General features: G+C 39.6%; 1 long non-coding RNA gene across 2 annotated transcripts in view; it reads right to left on the bottom strand.

Annotated features, from left to right (window-relative positions):
* The window catches only part of LOC138744285 (uncharacterized), a 36,631-nt gene extending 29,103 nt beyond the window's left edge, over positions 1-7,528 (bottom strand). Inside the window, exons 1-2 of one of the 2 annotated variants that reach the window (XR_011345426.1) lie at positions 7,427-7,528; positions 476-524 (exon numbers count right to left, since the gene is read on the bottom strand). This is a non-coding gene — a long non-coding RNA (uncharacterized lncRNA). Of the gene's footprint in view, positions 1-475; positions 525-2,699; positions 2,860-7,426 lie in introns of those variants that run through there. The other variant, XR_011345425.1, reaches the window with a different exon arrangement.
* Positions 7,529-14,426: the final 6,898 nt, after the last annotated feature.

The following is a 14,426-nucleotide window of genomic DNA, read 5'->3' as shown; positions in this document are numbered from 1 at the left end:
GGCCCACTCTCATCACTGGGAACCAACCCACTGCCACCACTAGGAACAGGCCCACACTCACCACTGGGAACCGACCCACTGCCACCTCTGGGACAATGATCTATTCCCAATTTGTAAGGCTGAAATGCATCATCTGGTTCAAGGTGATGTGATGGCATTAATTAAGAATGTGAGGTTTGGAAGAAGGATAGAAAGGCAGAAATGGGAGCACTTGAGCACCTGAAGATGCTGGAATCCAGAGCAAAAGGCTGGAGGAGCCCAAGGGGTTGAGCAGCATCAGTGGGAGAAAAAGAATTGCCAATATTTAATGACAATAAGTTTATTGTCATACATATTGTACAATGTGCCAGAAGTCTTACTTGCTGCAGAACAGATTCTTGTAAACATAATCAGAAAACAAATTGAAATAAATTAAAAGAAATAATAAATACATCAGAATGATAATATTCTCACATTTAGGGCAAGAATCCTTTACCTGTCTTTCATTCTCTTCCACTGATGCTACTCGATCTGCTGAGTTCCTCCTGCAGATTGTTTGTTGCCCAAGAAAAATAGAATAATGTATTAATGGAGAGAGACCTTCAGGTTTACAGGGACACTTTCATAAGAAATAGTTAATAAGAAATAAAAGCCATCTGGCCCATCAAGCGTATTCCACCATTCAATGTGATCAAGGCTGATCTCCACCTACCTGCCTTTACCCCATATCCCTTAATCCCCTATTACGTTAAAATCTATCCAACCTGTCTTAAACCTTATTTTTACTGATGTAACCTCCACTGCTTCAATGGGCAACAAATTCCATATATTCACCCCCCCCCCCGGGAAAAGTATTACCTCCTCATCTCCATCCTAAATCTACTACCCTGAATCTTGAGGCTATGCCCCCTAGTTCTGGTCTCTCTCACTGATGGAAACAACTTACCTACCTTTATCTTATCTAGGCCTTTCATAATTTTATATGTTTCTATAAGGTCTCCTCTCATTCTTCTAAATTCCAGTGAGTACAATCCCAAACGACTCAATCTCTCCTCATACCATCCCCTTCAACCCTGGAATCAACCTGGTGAACCTCCTCTGCACCAGAACTGCACACAGTACTACACCAGATGCAGTCTCACCAGTACCTTGTACTATTGCAGTGTAACCTCCCTGCTCTAAACTCAATCCCTCCAGCAATGAAGGCCAACATCCGATTTGCCTTCCTGATCGCCTGCTGCACCTGCAAACTGATCTTTTACAATTCTTGCATAAGCACGCCCAAGTCCTTCTGCATGGCTGCAATCACTTGCTAGTTACATACTAATCTGATCTTCCATTCTTCCTTTTCCTGTAACCCGTAGATGGACAAAGTGGAGATTTACAAAAACATGTCAGTTTTGAATCAATTTTATCCCGGTTTTGGCACATCGTTTTAATTCCACAACTTGCCACAGTGAGAGCTGCACTGATTGCTGGATCCAGCGAAACCTTCAGACAGCATCCTTTGATGAACGACTTTTCCTCCACTGCTGGCCACCGGAACCAAAATACTACAGAATTTTCAATTCATTCTCAATATATTTGGATTTCATTTACAAGTATAAGGTTGCCGATAAACATGCCATTACTTATCCACTAATGTCTTACCATGAAAGCCTGATGGATTATAATGGAAAATCTCATTTGCTTGCTGAATGTCTTTCCTCTCAGTATATATTTGTTGCTCTGTACATTTTGGAGTGGAATACTGAATATTTAATAAATCAGCATAATTTTTAATGCAGGAATCCTAATCTATTTTTACAATAGTAAAAAGTGTTTTTTTTAATTCTGTCTGTATAAATTGAGCAATTTTTTTGGTCAAGGATTACAGGTTTGTTCAATGTAAACTTGGCCCTGTTCTGACAAGTGTTCCGTTTCAATGGCTCTGAATGTGAGAGGGAATGCTGATGTGTCGGACTGATTACTATGCTCTATGGCAACCCTGTTTTCCTTGGCGAGAAAATTGAATATGTTGGGATTTTAAACCTCCCTTTACAGCTGTTTGCTGGAACAGTCTGTCAGATTTTAGAAATGACGAGGGCCGTCCTTTTGTTTGTCTCAGCCTTGATGAAAAGCAGTCAGTCCCCAACCCCCCCCCCCTCCCCCCCCACAACCCCCGCATCAGCCTTTGGAGCTGGTGCCGATACAGGAGCAACCAGCTGACTCTCCGATAGCACAGCCAATGAATGAGGCCTCGCTGGTTACAGTGAACTATGATCAAGGACGGGCTACGCAGAGAAATGCAGGCACCAACCAGCAGTCTTCCCAACAGCACAGCACGTCAATATTCTCCCTTTAATGGGAACATTGATCAACATCAGCCCTCAGTAAATGAGCCCACTTTGACGTTCCCTACTCTGAGGCATCCTGGGTTAGTTGCAACTTGAAGGCTTCGCAAAGCCTGATTTTGCATAACTCAAAATATATTTCCCTCACTGCATCAATTAACTTTTGCTTTTGAGTGCAGCACATTGTCCACATTAATTATTTACTTGTACAATGTGCTGAATTTGCTTTTGTATTTCGCAATTTCTATTCATCTTGGTCAAATATTTAGAGGAGAATAAACTTGAATCGTCTATTTATCATGGAGTCACAGATTCATAGTGTAGAAACAACCCTTCAGCCCTACCTGCCCACACCGACACCAAATGTCTCACCCACACTTGTCTCACCTGCCTGAGTGTGGTCCAAATCCCTCTGAACCCATCCTGTCCATGTATCTGTTAAAATGTTTAACTGGTTTCATCAGGACATAATAGCTACACGAGGTGATTCTCAAGAAAGCAGCCTCTATCATCGAGGACCCTCACCACCCAGGCCATGCCCTCTTCTCTCTGTTACCATCTGGAAAGAGGTTCAGGAGCCCACAGTGGTACAAAAGGAATTTCTTCCCTTTCATCATCAGATTTCTGACTGGACAATGAACCACAAACATTGCCACACTTTTTCTCTTCTTTTTTACGAATACACTTATTTTTAAATGTAATTTAAAGCAACGTGATGCTGCCGCAAAACAACAAATCTCGTGACGTACCTGATGATCAATTTTTATTCTCATAAAAAGGGCAATGAGTCAGCATGCAGGATAGAGATTGAAGACTTGGCTGAATGGTGCATCAAAAGCAAGCTTGCACTCAATGTCACCAAAACCAAGGAGCTGATTGTTGACTTCAAGAAAGGAAAACCAGAGGTCATTGCAGGTTGAGTGGTGGAGAAGGTGAGCAAATCTTTGGAAGTCATCATCTCAGAGGATCTTTGCTGGACTCAACACACCAGTGGCATCGTGAAGAGAGCACATCAGCACCTCTACTTCCTCAGGAGTTTGTGGAGGTTCGGTATGACACCAGAAACCCTAGCAAATTTATACTGTGATGTGGCAAGTGAGCTGACCAGCTGCATCACAGCCTAGTATGGGGACACCAATATCCCTGAGCATAAAGCCCTGCAAAAGGTAGTGGATGCAGCCTAGGACATCACAGGCAAAACCCTCCCCACCATCGAGAACATCTATGGGAACACTGCTGTCAGAGAGCAGCAGCAATCATCAAGGATCCACTCCACCCAGCACACGCTCTATTCTCGCTGCTGCCATCAGGAAAGAGGTCTAGGTGCCACAAGACTCGCACCATCAGGTTCAGGAACAGCTGCTACCCCTCCACCATCAGGCTCCTCAACAACAAACTCAGTCAGAGTCTCATTTAAGGATTCTTACTCTTGCACTATTGATTTTTTTCTCGGTACTGCAGTTTTTTACATTTCTTTATTTATTTACATGTGCACGTTGTGTACAATTGTTTTCTGCACTAATAATAAGTGGTAATTCTGCCTCGCCTGCAGGAAAAAGAATCTCAGGATTGTTTGTGATGTGATACTCTGACAATAAATCTGAAATCATAAATAGGGGCACCTGCCATTTCCTCTCCAGCATCCCACAGGGTAATTGGATATATATGATCCAGTCCAGGAGATTAGTCTACCTTCATACACATCAACACTTTCAACACCTCCACAACTGCAATACTGGCTTTATTTTTGTCATAGGCTACTCTCAGAAAATGGAAAAAAGTATTGCTATTTGCATTGAATCTTAATGAAGATTGTAGTTCACCACCAAGACTAGACTATGTGTAGCAGAAAAGTGCCATTGAGAAAGAAACGTTAGCCACTTACAGGATTTGTTAACTATTAGAACACATAGTACTTTATATCTTGTGATCTATTTGCTCTCACTATTGGTTTAATTTCAAGGGATAGGGATGTAAAAGGAAGGAAGAGTTTAGGAGTGAAATGGGAAGATGTTGAATCCAGAGAACGGAAGGGTTTGTGAGAAGACAAAGAATAGAGTGAATAGAGTCAAAGGAACAAGAAACTTTGGAGTAGTTAAGTCTGGAGAAGAGCCCAGACAGAGTTCATGGAGCATAGGGGGATAAGGGTGGTGGGGGTGGGGTTTTTTTTTAATAGTGTATAAAATCATTAGGGGTATGGAGAAAGTGAATGGTCATAGTTTTTTTTCCCCCAGAGTAGCAGCGTCTCAAGGGGCATCTTTTTCACACAGAGGTCATTAGGTATGTGGAATGAGCTGCCAGAATAAGTGCTAGAAGTGGGGACAATTGCAACCTTTAAAATACATATAGACAGCTATGTGGATAATTTAATTTTTAATTTATACATACTACAGAGTAACAGGCCCTTCTGGCCCATGTCATCAAATTACATCCAATTAAGCTACAACCCCTATACAATTTTGAAGGGTTGGGGGGGGGGGGGAACCGGAGTACCCGGAGGAAACCATGCAGACTTGGGAAGAACATGCCAACACCTTATAGATAATGCCCAATTTGAAGCACGATTGCTGGCACTGTAACAGCGTTGCACTAACTGCTACACAACCCGAGCCACACATAGGATAGGATAGGTTGAGAGGGAGATGGGCCAAACATAGGCAAATGGGATCACCTTGGATAAACAACAAGGTCTGTCTCCAACACTCCAGAGCTTTAGGAGATCATGAAACCATGCAGTGATTCAAAGGCCAAAGTGACCATTTTAAATGTAGCTTCAGGTACAAGGAACAATATGGGTCATCAAAGCCTGTCCTGGGGACAGAGGAATTTGCTGCAGGACACAATACATATCGCAGAGTTTGAGAAGCTTCATCTCATGAAAGCTGCAGAATAGAGGCGGGGCTGGATGACAGAAGGAGATAGGTGGGAAATATAAAGGGTCAGTACAAAAGTTGCTGCAGTTGCCATGTTTGGAGGCCTCCAAAGCACGTACAAGGGTTTCATTGGAGATATAGAAGGGAGCAGAGGCAAGAGTGCAGGTGGGAAATGCTGTGCAGATGAAGATCTGGGTTCTTGATCATGTCAGGTTCCTGGGTTTTGAGTCACAGAACTCAGCAGAAGACTGGGAAGGTACCTAGAATTGTTGGCCTAGGACTTGGAGAAAGATGACAAGGATTAAATGAGGCAACTGTGGAAACATAACAGGGTGCACGGTTGACCTAGCAGTTAGCACCACACCTTTACAGCGCCAGCACTAGGGAGCAAGGATCGAATCCAGCGCTGTCTAAGGAGTTTGTACATTCTCCCCACGTCTGTGTGGGTTTTCCCCAGGGGCTCTAGTTTCTTCCCAGTGTTTGAAATGTACTAGTGGTTGTAGGTTAATTGGGTATAATTGAGCGGCACGGACTCACGGTCCAAAATAGCCTGTTACTGTGCTGTTTGTCTAAATAAAACATCTTCTCACATTTCATCACAAGAAGATACTGAGAGACCATCATTACAAAAGTCAACCTGTAGGCTCTAAGTTCTCAATAATTAGCTGGTTGGAATGCAGGATAGATACTTCTTAACTGTACTGGCCAGCGGGCATTGAGATTTCAGTCAGCTAAAAGCAGTAAGTGGAATCATCTTTTATACTGAGATGGAAAAGGTTGGCAGAAGAGACCATTTGTCTCTTGAACTAGTTCTGCCATTCAATGAACTGTGATTTATTTGTAACCCAAATCCAAAACTGATTTTAAGACCATAATCTTCCATAGAAAATTCTGTTGATCCCAAATTTAACACTAACAGCACACTTACAAGATAGAAGGTTGATTTGGAAATGCCAGCTTTTACCCACATAACTAGGCAGATGTTACTCAGCTAAGGGAGAAGTCTTGAGCATCAATTTAAGGAGAGCAGCACTCTTCCTAGCCTCCTGTGGGAGAAGCACATACGTCAGCAGTTTTCCCAGCTCTTAGGTTGAAGCAATGGGCGTGAGGGACCCAGGTTCAGCTTGAGGCAATGGGCACCCTGGACCAAGGTTTAGCACAAGACGATGAGCATCCTGTACCAAGGTTCAGCATGAGGCAATGGACATGATGTACCAAGGTTCAGCACAAGTAATGGGCGTGAGGGACCAAGGTTCAGCACAAGGTAATGGGCATCCTGGACCAAAGTTCAGCACAAGGTAATGGACATGATGTACCAAGGTTCAGCACAAGTAATGGGCGTGATGGACCAAGGTTCAGCAAGAGGTATTGAATGTGATGGACTGAGATTAAACAGGCCCATCAATTTCAATAAGAAGAAAAGGCTGCAAACACATAGTTTCCTTTTTTGATCTACATATAATGATTCTGATTGCTTTGAGGTTTATTTTTTATTTTGAAAACACAATGACACAAATACTTTATTTAATTTTTTTTGTGAACTTTAGCAACATTCAGGTATTTGATTCCCTTGCCAGGGCGATCTCTGGTAAGGTCTGAATGTTGTTAATAAGGTCTGGAACAAAGCTGGGCCCAGAGTGGTGGCTTCTTTGGCAGGCTGCACAGATGTGGAAGCAATGGGCTTCCGAGAGAAAGACTGGACCCAGAAAGTGACCCAGCAACCACAGCTGTTTTCAGAAGACAATTCCCAACAATGAGTGTATGTCAAAATGATTTCCAATGAAATACACTTCACTCCTGGACCATCAGTCACTTGAAATGTTGTAACAATCAAACAAATCAAGCATTAACTTTCTCATTGTTTGTGAGCACAACAGGAACCTTTCCCACTGTACTTGTTATCTTGGGACACAGTAATCGTAAACATATTTTTGTACTTTGACCCTGTTATTCTGGGAGTTCTACAGGTCACTTCTTCTGAGACATGTGTATCCTTTGTAAAGTAGGATGCTGGGAAAGGTTCACAACAGGCCAGGACTTTATCCAATGAGCTCAGCGCCTTCCCCTTTGTTGCTGAGTTTTACAAATTCCCTGAGCATTCTTAATGATTTTTTAAGCTGTTTTCACAACACATTAATGATTTCTATGCAGGAACCCTTGTCTTTTTGTATCACTGTTGCCAGTACAGCAGTCAATTAACACCACCTTCCCTCATGCGCCAAATCCTCTCCATTTTTTTACCTTTACATTCTGGATTCCACGCAAGGCCACTGTGACGAACTGCTGTGCATCATCAGAAATGATTACTGTTGCCCACCTTCTCAAGCCTTGCAGAAGTAAAAACAGCTGATCTGGCTGCCTGCTGTTAAAAGCTACACTGGATTTCTGCATCTGCATTTGGTTGGCAGATTGTGTTAACTGTTGAGTCACACTCACTTCCTTTTATGTACATTAAAATGGCAAAAGAAGTGTTAAATACCATTTAGATAATGTTTTTTACCAACCAAATGTTCACTTATGAAGTTGTGGTGATATATAATTACACCACTAGGTCACCACACAAGTAACCTTCACAACCTCCTTTCCTGCCCATCTTTCTCTCATCAAATTAAGATTTATTGTCTGAGTTCATACATGACATCACATACAACTAACTGTGAGATTTTTTTTCTGGGGAGGTAGAATTGCCACTTACTGGCAGTGCAAAAAAAAACACCGACTCAACGTACACATGTTAACAAATAAAGAAATGTAAACAAACTGATGGTGCAACATAGAGAGAAAAAAATTCAATAAAATGAAAGAGTTTTTAAAGTTACCCAATTGTTGAGGAGTCTGTTGGTGGAGAGGTAGCCACTGTTCCTGAACCTGGTGGTGTGAGTCTTGTGGGACCTGTACCTCTTTCTTGATGGCAGCAGTGAGAACAGAGCGTGTGTTGGGTGATGTGGATCCTTGATGATTGCAGTGGGGTCTCCGATGGCAGCGTACCCCCGAAGATTTTCCCATAATGTCCTGGGCTGTGTCCACTCCCTTTTGCAAGGCTTTACACTCAAGGATATTGGTGTTCCCATACCAGAGTACGATGCAGCCAATCAGCACACTTTCCACCACACATCTGTAGAAATTTGCCAGGGATTCTGATGTAATGCCAAAGTTCTGCAAACTCCTGAGGAAGTAGAGGTGGTGTTGTTGTTCTTTCTTCAAGATGCCATTGGTATGTTGGGTCCAGGAAAGATCTTCAAGATAGTGAACTTGCATTTGCACTCCCTCTCCACTTCTGATGCCCCAATGATCACTGGATCATACACCTTTGGTTTTCCCTTCCTGAAGTCAACAATCAGCTCCCTCGTTTTGGTGACATCAAGTGCAAGGTTGTTGTTGGTGCACCATTCAGCCAAGTTTTCAATCGCCCTCCTGTATGCTGACTCATTGCCCTTTTTTATATAACCCACAACTACAGTATTGTCAGCGAATTTGTAGATCAGTGAATTTAGTCTCCATGTGTCTGAAAATGGAAGTTCTTTGTAGATAGTTCAATTATGTATCACAAATGTCCATTATCTACACTGCCTTGTGCTGGAGGTAAATTTTATCAGCAAGTCTTTTGCCACATGATGTTAGGGCTCCTTGTAATGCACAAACGTATCAGAAAAACTGCCAGGCTGGGAAACAGCTTCTTCCCAAAGGCTGTGTGTGAAATTAGAACCATAGAACATTACAGCACAGAAACAGGCCCCTTCAACCCTTCTAGCCTGCACCGAGCCATTTTTCTGCCTAATCCCACTGACCTGCACCCAGTCCATAGCCCTCCATTCCTCTCCCATCCATGCACCTGTCCAGATTCTTAAATGTTAAAATTGAGCCTGCATTCACCACTTCAGTGCCAGCACATTCCACTACTCTCTGTGTGAAGAAGATCTCTCTAAACTTTCTCCTTTCACCCTTAACCCATGTCCTCTGGTTTGTATCTCACCTAACCTCAGTGGAAAAAGCCTACCTACATTTACTCTGTTTAGACCCCTCTTAATTTTAAATACCTCAATTAAATCTTCCCTCATTCTTCTATACTCTAGGAAATAAAGTCCTAACTTGTTTAACCTTTCCCTGTAACTCAGTTCCTTAAGTCCAGGCAACATCCTAGTAAATCTTCTCACTCTTTCCATCTTTAAAATGATGAACAGTATTCTGAACCGAATAAATCACCACAAAATAATGATTATTATGTACTCTGTATAGTATGTGCTTGTGCGCGCACTGTGGTCTGGAGAGCTGCTGTTTTATCAGGTTGTATATGTGGTCAGATGATGATAAACTTGAACTCCAACTAACTGTTTTGCGCCGGAAACCTTTATCAAGGTACAGAAGCTATGTAACGTACTGAGCTTCTCCAGTTAATTTGTGTATTGCATTCAACCCCAGCATCTGCAGACTTTCTCTTTTAACAGGCCTCCTTGTACATACCAGTACATAATTCACAACACAGCCATTTGGATGAGAATAATGAACCAGTTGCCTAGCACCTTGTCAAGAGGTTATTTTGCAGGGTGATTCAAAATAGTTGATGCCTTTCAATAGTGAGGCAGATCACAAGCTGAGTTCAATTCTTCTTGCACTAGTTTTTTCCAATTTTTTTTTGGATTAGGAGAAATCAAAATATTGACTAATTTGTCTCTGCAACTTGAATAGGCTCATTCGTCACCCACTCCAATTTGGCATCTTCAAGGTCTTGCTGTCACAATGGTGACATTAGTCATTAATAGTGGGCTGCAAGATATGCTCTGACCAGAAACACTCACCAAATCAAGGTCCTCCTTCAAGACCCAGTGACAAACCTGCCTGGGTCTCACAAACTTTGAGGAATATGGATGCTTCTGAACATGGGACATTGCATTGTTTACACTTAATGAGAGAAGAATGCAAGGGGACCTAGAAGAATGAGAGGATGTTACAGAAACAAAATTATGAAAGGCATAGGTAAGATCGAGGTAGGTAAGTTCTAGGGGAGATCAGATCCAGGGACATGATTCAGGGTAGTAAATTTAGGAGAGATGACGAGGAACTGCTTTTCCCAGAGGGTGGTGAATCTGTGGACTTCGCTGCCCTTTGAAGCATTGGAGGTGACCTCAGTAAATATATTTAAGAGAAGATTGGATAATTTTTACATAGATGGGGAATTAAGGAATATGGGGAAAAGGCAGTTCGATGGAGATGAGACTATCATCAGATCAGCCATGATCACATTGAATGGTGGAGCAGGTTTGATAGGGCGGATGGTCGACTCCTGCTCTTCTTTTTTGAGTTCTTATGAATGCAATCACCCAGCGCAAACAGTGGACCATATAGTCACGTCCTGGTCTTGATCAACTCATATCAAGAGATACATTTCCATTCTGTTCAAATGAATGCTGGTATAAGTTCAGAATTAAATATGGTTAAGACACATGTGGATGCATCTTTTGAAGAATTTTTAAAATTTCAGACTGCTTTTTTGGACTGTATGTGATAAAGTGTCAGATATATTCAGAATTTTGAAATTTGCTCAATATATATGCACCTAATGCAGACGATCAAAAGTTTATGCAAGATATTTTTTTGAAGATTGTAGATACGCAGGGGAATATATTGCTAGGAGGATCCTATAATTTGGATCCAATGTTGGATAAAACTGGACAAAAGACTAGCAAAAAGAATAAAGTGGCCAAATTTATGGTTAAATCAATGCAGGAAATGAAACTTATGGATATATGGAGGAGGCAGCACCCAAGGAAGAAGGAATACTCATATTATTCGAGAAGGCATAAAACGTACTCAAGGATTGATATGTTTTTGTTGTCGGCCCATATTCAAGGGAGAGTTAGGAAAACTGAATATAAAGCTAGATTGCTATCTGATCATTCACCCCTGTTATTAGCAATAGAACTGGAGGACATCCCATCAAGAACATATAGATGGAGGTTAAACTCCATGCTAATCAAAAGGCAGGAATTTAGAGAATTTACTGAACGCCAAATTAAAATGTACTTTGAAATAAATACGGAATCAGTGAAAGACAAATTTATATTATGGGATGCAATGAAAGCCTTCATTAGAGGGCAGATAACAAGTTATGTAACTAAGATGAAAAAGGACTACAATTGGGAAATAGAACAGTTGGAAAGTACAGAAAAGGAACTAGCAACAAGGGATGATATAACAAAAAGAGAATTGGCGGACAAAAAAAATAAAATACAAAACATTACAAATGTACAAGGTGGAGAAGAACATAAGGAAAATAAAGCAAAAGTATTATGAGCTAGGAGAAAAAACACACAAAATATTAGCCTGGCAACTTAAAACACAATAAGCTAAAAGAACGGTATTGGCATCAATGAAAAAGGACAAACAAATTACATATAATCTAATGGAGATTAATGAGAACTTTAAGGAATTTTATGAACAATTATTCCAAACTGAGAACGAGGGGAAGGATGATAAAATAGAAGAGTTTTTAGCTAAAATTAAACTGCCGAAATTGCAAGAAGAGGAGCCAAACAAGTTGATAAAAGCATTTGAAATAGAGGAAATACAGGATATATTAAAAAAGCTGCCGGACAATAAAACGCCTGGAGAGGATGGATTCCCAATAGAATTCTGTAAAACATTTAAAGAGTTATTAATTCCTCCTCTCCTGGAAGTAATGAACCAAATAGAAGAAACACAAAACTTGCCAGATTCATGTAAGACAGCAATAATTACAGTAATACCAAAGACGGGTAAGGATCTACTTAATTCAGATTATAGATAATAGCAAAATTATTAGCAAACAGATTGGCCAACTGTGTACCAAAAATAGTAAAAGAAGATCAAACTGGATTTATTAAGAAAAGTCGAACAGCAGATAATGTCTGTAAATTTATTAATCTAATTCATGCAGTTCAAGGAAATAAGAAGCCAACAGTGGCTGTAGCTTTAGATGCAGAAAAATCCTTTGACAGGGTAGAATGGAATTATTTATTCAAACTATTACAGAGGTTCAATCTACCAGAAAAATATATAAATTGGATTAAAGCATTATATAATGGACCATTGGCGAAGGTAACAGTAAATGGATATGTATCAAACCAATTTAAATTAAGTAGGTCAACTAGGCAGGGATGTCCATTATCTCCCTCATTGTTCGCTTTAGCAATAGAAATTGGTAGAACTGATAAGAACAGAAAACAAAATAAAAGGAATAAAAATAAAAGAGGAGTATAAAATCAGTTTATTTGCAGATGACATCATAGTATACTTAACAGAACCAGAAATATCAATAAAAGAATTACATAAGAAATTGAAAGAATATGGAGAAATATCAGGGTACAAGATCAATGCAAATAAAAGTGAAGTGATGCCAATGAGCAACGCAGACTGTACAGAATTTAAAAAAGAATCACCATTTAAATGGCAAACACAAGCAATCCGATACCTAGGTATTAGATTAGATAATAATTTAAGACACTTGTACAAATTAAATTATAAGCCACTAATAAAGAAATTGCAGGAAGACTTAAAACATTAGAAAGAATTACCGCTAACATTGATAGGGAGGGTAAATTGCATTAAAATGAATGTCTTCCCAAGGATACAATACTTATTTCAATCGTTACCAATTCCCTTAACAGGGAAATTCTTTAATGAACTAAAGAGAATAATAAGGACATTTTTAAGGAAAGGGGGGGGGGGGGTGGAACGAGGATAGTGTTAGATAAATTAACAGAGAGGTACAACCAAGGTGGTTTCCAGTTACCAAACTTTAATAGAGCAGCACAATTAAGGTATTTATCAGATTTTTTTTTTTATAAATAAATCGGATAAGGGAAAAACCACATTGGACTAAGATAGAGCTAGATAAAATAGGGAAGGTGGTACCGGAACATATACTTTATAAGTGGGATGAAAAGCAGGTACGATATAAAAGCTCACCAGTATTGCATCATTTACTCAATATATGGAAGAAGATTCACTTAGAAAGGAAAAAAACAAATTACCAAATACCAAAATTATTATTGACGCAAAATCAGCTAATCCCTTTTACAATAGATAACCTTTCCTTTAGAGGATGGGAGAGAAAAGGAATTAAAAGAATAGAAAATTGTTTTTTGGGAAATAATTTATTAACATTTGAATAAATGAAGTATAAATATGGAATAAGTCATGGTACAATGTTTGCATACCATCAACTGAAAGCCTACTTAAAGGATAAATTGGGAAACAGACTGAGATTACCATAAGGAGGCAGCTTTGAATATGTGATTACAGAAACAATGATAATAAAAGGATTTATAACAAACATGTACATCAAGCTGCAAGAGAAGGAAAATGATGAAATAAGCTACAAACCCAAACAAAAGTGGGAAAGAGATTTAAACAAAAAGATAAAAAATGAAACATGGGAAAAGTTATGCTCTGGGACTATGAAGAATATAATAAACACAAGGTTACACATGATACAGTATAATTGGTTACACAGGTTATATATCACGCCCCAAAAATTTTTTTTTAAAAAATGGGATCCAACATTATCAGATAGATGTTTTCGCTGTAAGAAGGAAATGGGAACAACAGTACATGCAATTTGGGCATGTGAGAAAGTGAAAAAGTTTTGGGAAGATCTAAATCAGGTATTAAGTAAAATCATAAAAAGCCACATACCAAAATATTCAGAGATCTTTCTTCTAAGTAATATAAGAAGTGAAGAACTAGGCCTCAAACTGGATGAAGCACAAAAAAAGATTTATTATGATAGCCTTAGCTGTAGCAAAAAAATGTATAATGTCAACTTGGAAATCAGAAGAGAGCCTGATAGTACAGCAATGGTACATAGAAATGAACAAATGTATTCCATTGGAAAAAATAACATATAATTTAAAAAATAATGTCACATTATTTGAACAAATTTGGGAGCCGTACATGGAACATAACAGAGAGGGCTTGCCTTGGACTTCCACCCCCTAAAATGATAAGAAAAAAATGACTTGATTCAGTGTGTAAAAGTAGACGATACATTTTTCTTGTTTATTTTCATTGTGTGATAACATTGTTTAATGGTTTTATTGTATTGTATATGGTGAATGTTTAATGGGGTTGGAGGGGGGTGGGAAGGCAGGGGGGAAAAAAGGGGAGAAAATGCCACTGTGTATATTTAAGAGGGAAATGTTTGTATGTATTTTGATTGATATGGTTCACAGTGTGAAAAATAAAAAAAAATTAAAAAAGGAAA

The sequence above is a fragment of the Narcine bancroftii genome, chromosome 10 (genome assembly GCF_036971445.1).
Source record: "Narcine bancroftii isolate sNarBan1 chromosome 10, sNarBan1.hap1, whole genome shotgun sequence".
Lineage (NCBI taxonomy): Eukaryota > Metazoa > Chordata > Chondrichthyes > Torpediniformes > Narcinidae > Narcine > Narcine bancroftii.
The sequence above is the reverse complement of the archived record's forward strand: the minus strand, read 5'-3'. Positions and strand labels throughout refer to the sequence as shown.